This window comes from Coregonus clupeaformis, chromosome 34 (genome assembly GCF_020615455.1).
Source record: "Coregonus clupeaformis isolate EN_2021a chromosome 34, ASM2061545v1, whole genome shotgun sequence".
Classification (NCBI taxonomy): Eukaryota; Metazoa; Chordata; class Actinopteri; order Salmoniformes; family Salmonidae; genus Coregonus; species Coregonus clupeaformis.
Genome location: NC_059225.1, coordinates 10,808,648 through 10,821,147, shown reverse-complemented (window position 1 = coordinate 10,821,147; position 12,500 = coordinate 10,808,648). Strand labels below are relative to the sequence as shown.

At 47.4% G+C, this 12,500-nt stretch overlaps 1 protein-coding gene across 10 annotated transcripts in view; it reads left to right on the top strand.

Moving 5' to 3' along the window:
• The window catches only part of LOC121549745 (eyes absent homolog 1-like), a 181,423-nt gene that overhangs the window by 124,947 nt on the left and 43,976 nt on the right, over window positions 1–12,500 (top strand). The gene's annotated exons all lie outside the window — the stretch shown is intronic.

Genomic DNA, 12,500 nt, shown 5'->3' with positions numbered 1-12,500 from the left:
TACATTACATTACCAACTACAGAGCAGGTCCATCAGCAGTGTATACATTACATTACCAACTACAGAGCAGGTCCATCAGCAGTGTATACATTACCAGCTACAGAGCAGGTCCATCAGCAGTGTATACATTACATTACCAACTACAGAGCAGGTCCATCAGCAGTGTATACATTACATTACCAACTACAGAGCAGGTCCATCAGCAGTGTATACATTACATTACCAACTACAGAGCAGGTCCATCAGCAGTGTATACATTACATTATCAACTACAGAGCAGGTCCATCAGCAGTGTATACATTACATTACCAACTACAGAGCAGGTCCATCAGCACTGTATACATTACCAGCTACAGAGCAGGTCCATCAGCAGTGTATACATTACATTACCAACTACAGAGCAGGTCCATCAGCAGTGTATACATTACCAGCTACAGAGCAGGTCCATCAGCAGTGTATACATTACATTACCAACTACAGAGCAGGTCCATCAGCAGTGTATACATTACCAACTACAGAGCAGGTCCATCAGCACTGTATACATTACCAACTACAGAGCAGGTCCATCAGCAGTGTATACATTACCAACTACAGAGCAGGTCCATCAGCAGTGTATACATTACATTACCAGCTACAGAGCAGTTCCATCAGCAGTGTATACATTACATTACCAACTACAGAGCAGGTCCATCAGCAGTGTATACATTACATTACCAACTACAGAGCAGGTCCATCAGCAGTGTATACATTACATTACCAACTACAGAGCAGGTCCATCAGCATTGTATACATTACCAGCTACAGAGCAGGTCCATCAGCAGTGTATACATTACATTACCAACTACAGAGCAGGTCCATCAGCACTGTATACATTACCAGCTACAGAGCAGGTCCATCAGCAGTGTATACATTACATTACCAACTACAGAGCAGGTCCATCAGCACTGTATACATTACCAGCTACAGAGCAGGTCCATCAGCAGTGTATACATTACATTACCAACTACAGAGCAGGTCCATCAGCAGTGTATACATTACCAGCTACAGAGCAGGTCTATCAGCAGTGTATACATTACATTACCAACTACAGAGCAGGTCCATCAGCAGTGTATACTTTACCAGCTACAGAGCAGGTCTATCAGCAGTGTATACATTACATTACCAACTACAGAGCAGGTCCATCAGCAGTGTATACATTACATTACCAACTACAGAGCAGGTCCATCAGCAGTGTATACATTACCAACTACAGAGCAGGTCCATCAGCAGTGTATACATTACCAACTACAGAGCAGGTCCATCAGCAGTGTATACATTACATTACCAACTACAGAGCAGGTCTATCAGCAGTGTATACATTACATTACCAACTACAGAGCAGGTCCATAAGCAGTGTATACATTACATTACCAACTACAGAGCAGGTCCATCAGCAGTGTATACATTACATTACCAACTACAGAGCAGGTCCATCAGCACTGTATACATTACATTACCAACTACAGAGCAGGTCCATCAGCAGTGTATACATTACCAACTACAGAGCAGGTCCATCAGCACTGTATACATTACCAACTACAGAGCAGGTCTATCAGCAGTGTATACATTACATTACCAACTACAGAGCAGGTCCATCAGCAGTGTATACATTACATTACCAACTACAGAGCAGGTCCATCAGCAGTGTATACATTACATTACCAACTACAGAGCAGGTCCATCAGCACTGTATACATTACATTACCAACTACAGAGCAGGTCCATCAGCAGTGTATACATTACCAACTACAGAGCAGGTCCATCAGCACTGTATACATTACCAACTACAGAGCAGGTCTATCAGCAGTGTATACATTACATTACCAACTACAGAGCATGTCCATCAGCAGTGTATACATTACATTACCAACTACAGAGCAGGTCCATCAGCAGTGTATACATTACATTACCAACTACAGAGCAGGTCCATCAGCACTGTATACATTACATTACCAACTACAGAGCAGGTCCATCAGCAGTGTATACATTACATTACCAACTACAGAGCAGGTCCATCAGCAGTGTATACATTACCAACTACAGAGCAGGTCCATCTGCACTGTATACATTTCCAACTACAGAGCAGGTCCATCAGCAGTGTATACATTACCAACTACAGAGCAGGTCCATCAGCAGTGTATACATTACATTACCAACTACAGAGCAGGTCCATCAGCAGTGTATACATTACATTACCAGCTACAGGGCAGGTCCATCAGCAGTGTATACATTACATTACCAACTACAGAGCAGGTCCATCAGCAGTGTATACATTACATTACCAACTACAGAGCAGGTCCATCAGCACTGTATACATTACCAACTACAGAGCAGGTCCATCAGCAGTGTATACATTACCAACTACAGAGCAGGTCCATCAGCAGTGTATACATTACATTACCAGCTACAGAGCAGGTCCATCAGCAGTGTATACATTACATTACCAGCTACAGACCAGGTCCATTAAAGTTTTAGCTAAAGCATCAACAACCATTTAATAGCAGGGAGGCCATTGAGCCCATTTCTCAGTTACCAAGCCCAAGGGACACTATGAATTTTACATGCGCTGTCAGTCTCTCATTCTCAGTCATCGTTCCCGGGTCGGTTGGGAGCCCTCGCCGGCCCCCACCTGCCCCTCTCCACTACCCCCTCTCCTCTCCACTGCCCCCTCTCCTCTCCCATAGCGACTGAGGCTATTTGTCTCTAGTACATTACCAACTACAGAGCAGGTCCATCAGCAGTGTATACATTTCATTACCAACTACAGAGCAGGTCCATCAGCAGTGTATACATTACATTACCAACTACAGAGCAGGTCCATCAGCAGTGTATACATTACATTACCAACTACAGAGCAGGTCCATCAGCAGTGTATACATTACATTACCAACTACAGAGCAGGTCCATCAGCAGTGTATACATTACCAACTACAGAGCAGGTCCATCAGCACTGTATACATTACATTACCAACTACAGAGCAGGTCCATCAGCAGTGTATACATTACATTACCAACTACAGAGCAGGTCCATCAGCAGTGTATACATTACATTACCAACTACAGAGCAGGTCCATCAGCAGTGTATACATTACCAACTACAGAGCAGGTCCATCAGCACTGTATACATTACATTACCAACTACAGAGCAGGTCCATCAGCAGTGTATACATTACATTACCAACTACAGAGCAGGTCCATCAGCACTGTATACATTACCAACTACAGAGCAGGTCCATCAGCAGTGTATACATTACATTACCAACTACAGAGCAGGTCCATCAGCACTGTATACATTACCAACTACAGATCAGGTCCATCAGCAGTGTATACATTACCAACTACAGAGCAGGTCCATCAGCAGTGTATACATTACATTACCAACTACAGAGCAGGTCCATCAGCAGTGTATACATTACATTACCAGCTACAGAGCAGGTCCATCAGCAGTGTATACATTACATTACCAACTACAGAGCAGGTCCATCAGCAGTGTATACATTACATTACCAACTACAGAGCAGGTCCATCAGCACTGTATACATTTACATTTACATTTTAGTCATTTAGCAGACGCTCTTATCCAGAGCGACTTACAGGAGCAATTAGGGTTAAGTGCCTTGCTTAAGGGCACATCGACAGATTTTTCACCTAGTCGGCTCGGGGATTAGAACCAGCGACCTTTCGGTTACTGGCACAACGCTCTTACCCACTAAGCTACCTGCCATTACCAACTACAGAGCAGGTCCATCAGCAGTGTATACATTACCAACTACAGAGCAGGTCCATCAGCAGTGTATACATTACATTACCAGCTACAGACCAGGTCCATTAAAGTTTTAGCTAAAGCATCAACAACCATTTAATAGCGGGGAGGCCATTGAGCCCATTTCTCAGTTACCAAGCCCAAGGGACACTATGAATTTTACATGCGCTGTCAGTCTCTCATTCTCAGTCATCGTTCCCGGGTCGGTTGGGAGCCCTCGCCGGCCCCCACCTGCCCCTTTCCACTACCCCCTCTCCTCTCCACTGCCCCCTCTCCTCTCCCATAGCGACTGAGGCTATTTGTCTCTAGTGTTTCTGGTGCCGTTCTGGCTGTTTGTGTGAGTGTGTGTGTGTGTGTTTGGTGTGTGTATGTGTGTGTGTGTGTGTGTGTGTATACAGTATGTGTGTGTGTTTGGTGTGTGTATGTGTGTGTGTGTCTGGATGTCATGCTGTGTGCCTGGCGTTGCTGTCCTCCAAAGTCCCAGACCCTTCGGTCACGGCATGAAATTGCACCCTCCATCCTTCATCCTTCGATCCTCCATCCCTCCATCCCTCTCCCCCCCACCCTATGTAAGTTTAGTGTAAAATCTGCCCCAGGGGTATGGAGGTAAGGGGTGTCTGTCTGTCTGTCTGTGGAGAGGTGAACCAAAAGAGCAGCAGGTCAAAGTAGTCTGAAGTCCTGTGACTCTACGTCTATACAACATTCCTGTTACTCTACGTCTCCTAATAGACTTGGATGGACACAGCTAGGCCCAGCCCTCTCCTCTCCCTCTCTATATATCTCCAGCCCTCTCCTCTCCCTCTCTCTACATCTCCAGCCCTCCCTCTCTCTACATCTCCAGCCCTCTCCTCTCCCTCTCTCTACATCTCCAGCCCTCCCTCTCTCTACATCTCCAGCCCTCTCCTCTCTCTACATCTCCAGCCCTCTCCTCTCCCTCTCTCTACATCTCCAGCCCTCCCTCTCTCTACATCTCCAGCCCTCTCCCTCTCTCTACATCTCCAGCCCTCTCCCTCTCTCTACATCTCCAGCCCTCCCTCTCTCTACATCTCCAGCCCTCTCCCTCTCTCTACATCTCCAGCCCTCTCTCTCTCTCTACATCTCTAGCCCTCTCCCTCTCTCTACATCTCCAGCCCTCTCCTCTCCCTCTCTCTACATCTCCAGCCCTCTCCTCTCCCTCTCTCTACATCTCCAGCCCTCTCTCTCTCTCTACATCTCTAGCCCTCTCCCTCTCTCTACATCTCCAGCCCTCTCCTCTCCCTCTCTCTACATCTCCAGCCCTCTCCCTCTCTCTACATCTCCAGCCCTCTCCCTCTCTACATCTCCAGCCCTCTCGCTCTCTCTACATCTCCAGCCCTCTCCCTCTCTCTACATCTCCAGCCCTCTCCTCTCCCTCTCTCTACATCTCCAGCCCTCCCTCTCTCTACATCTCCAGCCCTCTCCTCTCCCTCTCTCTACATCTCCAGCCCTCCCTCTCTCTACATCTCTAGCCCTCTCCCTCTCTCTACATCTCCAGCCCTCTGATCTCTCTCTCTATATATCTCCAGCCCTCTCTCTCTCTCTACATCTCCAGCCCTCTCTCTCTCTACATCTCCAGCCCTCTCCCTCTCTCTACATCTCCAGCCCTCTCCTCTCCCTCTCTCTACATCTCCAGCCCTCTCCTCTCCCTCTCTCTACATCTCCAGCCCTCTCTCTCTCTCTACATCTCCAGCCCTCTCCCTCTCTCTACATCTCCAGCCCTCTCCTCTCCCTCTCTCTACATCTCCAGCCCTCTCCTCTCCCTCTCTCTACATCTCTAGCCCTCTCCCTCTCTCTACATCTCCAGCCCTCTCCCTCTCTCTACATCTCCAGCCCTCTCCCTCTCTCTACATCTCCAGCCCTCTGATCTCCCTCTCTCTACATCTCTAGCCCTCTCCCTCTCTCTACATCTCTAGCCCTCTCCCTCTCTCTACATCTCCAGCCCTCTCCCTCTCTCTACATCTCCAGCCCTCTCCTCTCCCTCTCTCTACATCTCCAGCCCTCTCTCTCTCTACATCTCTAGCCCTCTCCCTCTCTCTACATCTCCAGCCCTCTCCTCTCTCTCTACATCTCTAGCCCTCTCCCTCTCTCTACATCTCCAGCCCTCTCCTCTCCCTCTCTATATATCTCCAGCCCTCTCCTCTCTCTCTCTCTACTTCTCCAGCCCTCTGATCTCTCTCTACATCTCCAGCCCTCTCCCTCTCTCTACATCTCCAGCCCTCTCTCTCCCTCTATCTTTCTCTGGGCCAGTGAATTTGACACCCGTGACCCAGGTCTTTCCTTTGGCTTGGTCAAAAGTAGTGCACTATATAGGGACTAGGGTGCCATTTGGGACAAAGCCACAGTGTCCTCCTCCAGCCTGACCACCCCTCTCAGCAGAGGAAATGTTTGGTTTGATATTTAAGCGTGAAGAGAGCTGTGGTCAGTCTGCCAAACCGTATTAGTCACCAGCATGTTCTGAGGAAGAAAGAGAGAAAAGAGAGAGAGAGAGAGAGAAATAACATGTTTGTTTTCCCTCTGTCAGACAGCCGAAGGAGTAGAGTGACTGAGAGATTACAAACACAGTTGTCGTGATCAAACTAATTGACTGCAATTGGCTGGTTAAATATTTCCTTATGCTTTCGCCCAATCGCTACAATCCAGAAAAACTGCACTTTTGATTTTTTTGGCAGTTCAGCAGTTCGCTGCTTATAAAATTATTTAAATGTGCAATGCATATTTAACCTCTGCTCTATCTGAACTAAGGACATTATTCCATTTGGTTTTGACACTTTAAAGTCCAGAGTTTTTCCAGTTTAATCTAGAATAGAAAATAATATGCATACTCTTTTTCATCTCCAGAATATAGTCTATATAGAACACACTTAAAAATATGGTCATGACATGTATTGATTTATCTTTTATTTAACTAGGGAAGTCAAATTGAGATTGACTAGATTGACATCTCTTTTTCCACTGAGCCTTGGACAAATATTGCTATATATAAGACTAGATACAGGGTTGTTGCATTCATCCATCTACCTGTTGATCCGTCTGTTTCCCCATGGTTATCATCTCTGTAGGCCCCTGCAGTGGGAGTGCGAATGCTTTGTGTGCCTCCCAAATGGCACCCTATTCCTTATATAGTGCACTACTGTGGATACTGCCAATGAATACCACCAATACCCTGGTCAAAAGTAGTGCACTGTATAGGGAATAGGGTGCCATTTGAGATTGTTCCCGTGAGTTGTCAATTCTCAACGAGGCCTGCGTGGCGTTTCCTCTCTCTTTCTCTCTGATTTACATGACAAACGGCTCTAGCTAAATAGAGGTCCACTATAAATACCAGCTAACCCAGCATCCAGGCAGCAGCAGCAGTTAGGTAGGTATTTAAGCATGTGCAGAAATGCATATGGTCCATCTAATGTAGTCAACACCATAAAGAGATGCCCCAGAGGCAGTACAGCAACACAGGTGCAGAGTTGGTGGCTGTTAGTGACGCTGTGAAACTCCACTGTATTTTTATTCAGTGTGTGTGTGAATGGAGATTGGTCCGTGTTGATAGAGCTGGTGAGTGACGATTCAGAGGAAAGTCATAAAAAGAAAGAGGAAATGCTGAAGGGGTCAACAGGTATCAGTTACACCTCTCTGTCTCTCTCTCTCTCTCTCTCTCTCTCTCTCTCTCTCTCTCTCTCTCTCTCTCTCTCACTCTCCCTCTGTCCTCTCCCTCTCTCTCTCTCTCTCCTTCTCTCACTCTCCCTCTGTCCTCTCCCTCTCTCTCTCTTTCTCTCTCTCTCTCCTTCTCTCACTCTCCCTCTCTGTCCTCTCTCACACTCTCTCTCCCTCTATCTCTCTTTTTCCCTCTCTCTTTCTCTCCCTCGCTCCTTAGAGACACACACAAACAGACGCACACACACACACACAGACACACACACACAGACAGACACACACACACACACACACAGACACACACATACGTACACACACACACAGACACACACACACAGTCACACACATACGTACACACACACACAGACACACACATACGTACACACACACAGACACACACACACACACACACACACACACAGACACACGAGAAAAGGGAAACCTTTTCATTGCTCAAACCGAATAACTTATTCCCTATTCAGAGCCTGAGATATGGATATAGGCAGCATATATCTATGTTTTTATAATCCAAATCACACCCTGTTCCCTATTTAGTGCACTACTTTTGAACAGGGCCCATAGGAAATAGGTTGCCATTTGGGACTCTGACTGTTTTTTTCTGATCAGACTGCTGCAGTAGAACAGGACGTACTAAAGCGATTGAAAGCTGATATTTGATCTGAGTATTGATTAGATGGACTGATTATATTCATTCCTCCTTTTTTTGCTTGTCCTGGTTGAAGAGGCAATATTTCACCTCTGTCTATTTTTAGGAAATAAATATGTACTAGAATAACGCACAGAGATGCACAGCCTTTAGAGAGTGAATCTACCTCACACCACCATACCTAAATCAACAATAAACCAGATAATGAGATAATGCAAATGTTTACATCATAAATATGAATAGTGTTGACGTAACCAATGTTCTGTAAATGTACAGATTTTACTGTAATGTGCATCTATCTCTCTGTATGTCTTGGAAATTATCCAGAAAAGTTGTTATAGCGATAAATTCAATATAGATTCTGCATTATTTATGTTGTTAGTTTTCCCCTGATCAAATGTACATTTTTTGTTGGTTAACATGTGTACTTGGCTTGTTATTGTATGTAATATAATAACTATAGTAAATTTGGCACACTGATGAAAGTATTATACATTATGACAGCGCCTCCTGTGTGAGACAGAGTACTATAAGCTAGTGGTGCAGTGCCTCTGTGTGTCCTAACGGTAATGCTAACTGCTGGGTATGTGGGAACCAGGGGCCTCTCTGGGCCTAACCTAGCCCCCTGAGCTGCCCTCTCAGTGGGGTACCAACCTGCCGTCTCCCCCTCCCTGGATGAGAAAACAACCTGGCCCTCCCGTCTAGACTACAGAGGCCATGAGGGCAAACCACTCAGAGAGAGAGAGAGAGAGAGAGAGAGAGAGAGAGAGAGAGAGAGAGAGAGAGAGAGAGAGAGAGAGAGAGAGAGAGAGAGAGAGAGAGAGAGAGAGAGAGAGAGAGAGAGAGAGAGAGAGAGAGAGAGAGAGAGAGAGAGAGGCCTCCAGAAATGGGAAAGTTTTAAATTAGCCCAGTGGTACCTCCACGTCCTCCACAACACACACACATGCTGAGGCAGCACATATACACACACGGTGATACAGACACACAGTACCCGTGGAGCAACCCTGATACTGTAAACGCGGGTTCTTTTATAGCTCCCAGACTGCAGTGTGAGGGTTCAAATATTCTCTCCGCACACACACGTCGCAGTACACTGGGCTTTTAATAAGAGATGCTGTGAAATGCACGGTAAGATGTATCTATAGCTAGAGAATGACTGAGTACCGCTTCATTACACACAGACACACAGACACAGACACACACACACACACACAGACACACACAGACACACACACACACAGTCACACACACACACACACACAGACACACAGACACACACACACACACACAGACACACACAGACACACATAGACACACACACACACACACACACAGAAACACACAGACACACACACACACACACACACACACACTAGACACACACACACACACACACACACACACACACGGACACACACACTCTCCCTCCTGAGTCCTCTTCTTCTTTATTAGTCAAAGGTAGAAAACGGACTCAGGCTCACACTGCGTTCTGCTAGGGAATGGGTCGTCTGTAGCTCAGCTGGTAGAGCACGGCGCTTGTAATGCCAAGGGTAGTGGGTTCGATCCCCGGGACCACCCAAACGTTAAAAATGTATGCACACATGACCGTAAGTGACTTTGGATAAAAGCGTCTGCTAAATGGCTTATTATTATTAATGTATTAGACAACGTTCCACCAAGAGGATTCGGGTCTGTTGTGGATATTACTGGACGCAGCGTTGTGTTGGTCACTTTATTTCATTAAAGTGTTACCTTGGTGATGTTTTACTTTTGTTTTTGGGTTTTAGTGACAATTAGCTCAATCTTTCTCTGTAATGTTGTCACAGACACTGTCCCAATGCTTGTTGCAGAAACAACAGAGAAAATGAAGATTAAAGGGGTTTATTCTCATAATTTTCCTTCAGCAAGTTGTTGTGTTTTAGCTCTGGTGTTGTCTGTGTTCTATTACATGTGTTCAGTCTGCGCTTATCCCTGGCCCAGACTTCCTTATCCCTGGCCTAGACTTCCTTATCCCTGGCCTAGACTTCCTTATCCCTGGCCTAGACTTTCTTATCCCTGGCCCAGACTTCCTTATCCCTGGCCCAGACTTCATTATCCCTGGCCCAGACTTCATTATCCCTGGCCCAGACTTCATTATCCCTGGCCTAGACTTCCTTATCCCTGGCCCAGACTTCATTATCCCTGGCCTAGACTTCCTTATCTCTGGCCCAGACTTCCTTATCCCTGGCCCAGACTTCCTTATCCCTGGCCCAGACTTCCTTATCCCTGGCCTAGACTTCCTTATCCCTGGCCTAGACTTCCTTATCCCTGGCCCAGACTTCCTTATCCCTGGCCCAGACTTCCTTATCCCTGGCCCAGACTTCATTATCCCTGGCCCAGACTTCCTTATCCCTGGCCCAGACGTCCTTATCCCTGGCCTAGACTTCCTTATCCCTGGCCTAGACTTCCTTATCCCTGGCCTAGACTTCCTTATCCCTGGCCCAGACTTCCTTATCCCTGGCCCAGACTTCCTTATCCCTGGCCCAGACTTCATTATCCCTGGCCTAGACTTCCTTATCTCTGGCCTAGACTTCCTTATCCCTGGCCCAGACTTCCTTATCCCTGGCCCAGACTTCCTTATCCCTGGCCCAGACTTCCTTATCCCTGGCCTAGACTTCCTTATCCCTGGCCTAGACTTCCTTATCCCTGGCCTATACTTCCTTATCCCTGGCCCAGACTTCATTATCCCTGGCCAAGACTTCATTATCCCTGGCCTAGACTCCCTTATCCCTGGCCTAGACTTCCTTATCCCTGGCCTAGACTTCCTTATCCCTGGCCTAGACTTCCTTATCCCTGGCCCAGACTTCCTTATCCCTGGCCCAGACTTCCTTATCCCTGGCCTAGACTTCCTTATCCCTGGCCTAGACTTCATTATCCCTGGCCTAGACTTCCTTATCCCTGTCCTAGACTTCCTTATCCCTGGCCTAGACTCCCTTATCCCTGGCCTAGACTTCCTTATCCCTGGCCTAGACTTCCTTATCCCTGGCCTAGACTTCATTATCCCTGGCCTAGACTTCCTTATCCCTGTCCTAGACTTCCTTATCCCTGGCCTAGACTCCCTTATCCCTGGCCTAGACTTCCTTATCCCTGGCCTAGACTCCCTTATCCCTGGCCTAGACTTCCTTATCCCTGGCCCAGACTTCCTTATCCCTGGCCCAGACCTCCTTATCCCTGGCCTAGACTTCCTTATCCCTGGCCTAGACTTCATTATCCCTGGCCTAGACTTCCTTATCCCTGTCCTAGACTTCCTTATCCCTGGCCTAGACTCCCTTATCCCTGGCCTAGACTTCCTTATCCCTGGCCTAGACTTCCTTATCCCTGGCCTAGACTTCATTATCCCTGGCCTAGACTTCCTTATCCCTGTCCTAGACTTCCTTATCCCTGGCCTAGACTCCCTTATCCCTGGCCTAGACTTCCTTATCTCTGGCCCAGACTTCCTTATCCCTGGCCCAGACTTCCTTATCCCTGGCCTAGACTTCCTTATCCCTGGCCTAGACTTCCTTATCCCTGGCCTAGACTTCCTTATCCCTGGCCCAGACTTCATTATCCCTGGCCAAGACTTCATTATCCCTGGCCTAGACTCCCTTATCCCTGGCCTAGACTTCCTTATCCCTGGCCTAGACTTCCTTATCCCTGGCCTAGACTTCCTTATCCCTGGCCCAGACTTCCTTATCCCTGGCCCAGACTTCCTTATCCCTGGCCTAGACTTCCTTATCCCTGGCCTAGACTTCATTATCCCTGGCCTAGACTTCCTTATCCCTGTCCTAGACTTCCTTATCCCTGGCCTAGATTCCCTTATCCCTGGCCTAGACTTCCTTATCCCTGGCCTAGACTTCCTTATCCCTGGCCTAGACTTCATTATCCCTGGCCTAGACTTCCTTATCCCTGTCCTAGACTTCCTTATCCCTGGCCTAGACTCCCTTATCCCTGGCCTAGACTTCCTTATCCCTGGCCTAGACTCCCTTATCCCTGGCCTAGACTTCCTTATCCCTGGCCCAGACTTCCTTATCCCTGGCCCAGACCTCCTTATCCCTGGCCTAGACTTCCTTATCCCTGGCCTAGACTTCATTATCCCTGGCCTAGACTTCCTTATCCCTGTCCTAGACTTCCTTATCCCTGGCCTAGACTCCCTTATCCCTGGCCTAGACTTCCTTATCCCTGGCCTAGACTTCCTTATCCCTGGCCTAGACTTCATTATCCCTGGCCTAGACTTCCTTATCCCTGTCCTAGACTTCCTTATCCCTGGCCTAGACTCCCTTATCCCTGGCCTAGACTTCCTTATCTCTGGCCCAGACTTCCTTATCCCTGGCCCAGACTTCCTTATCCCTG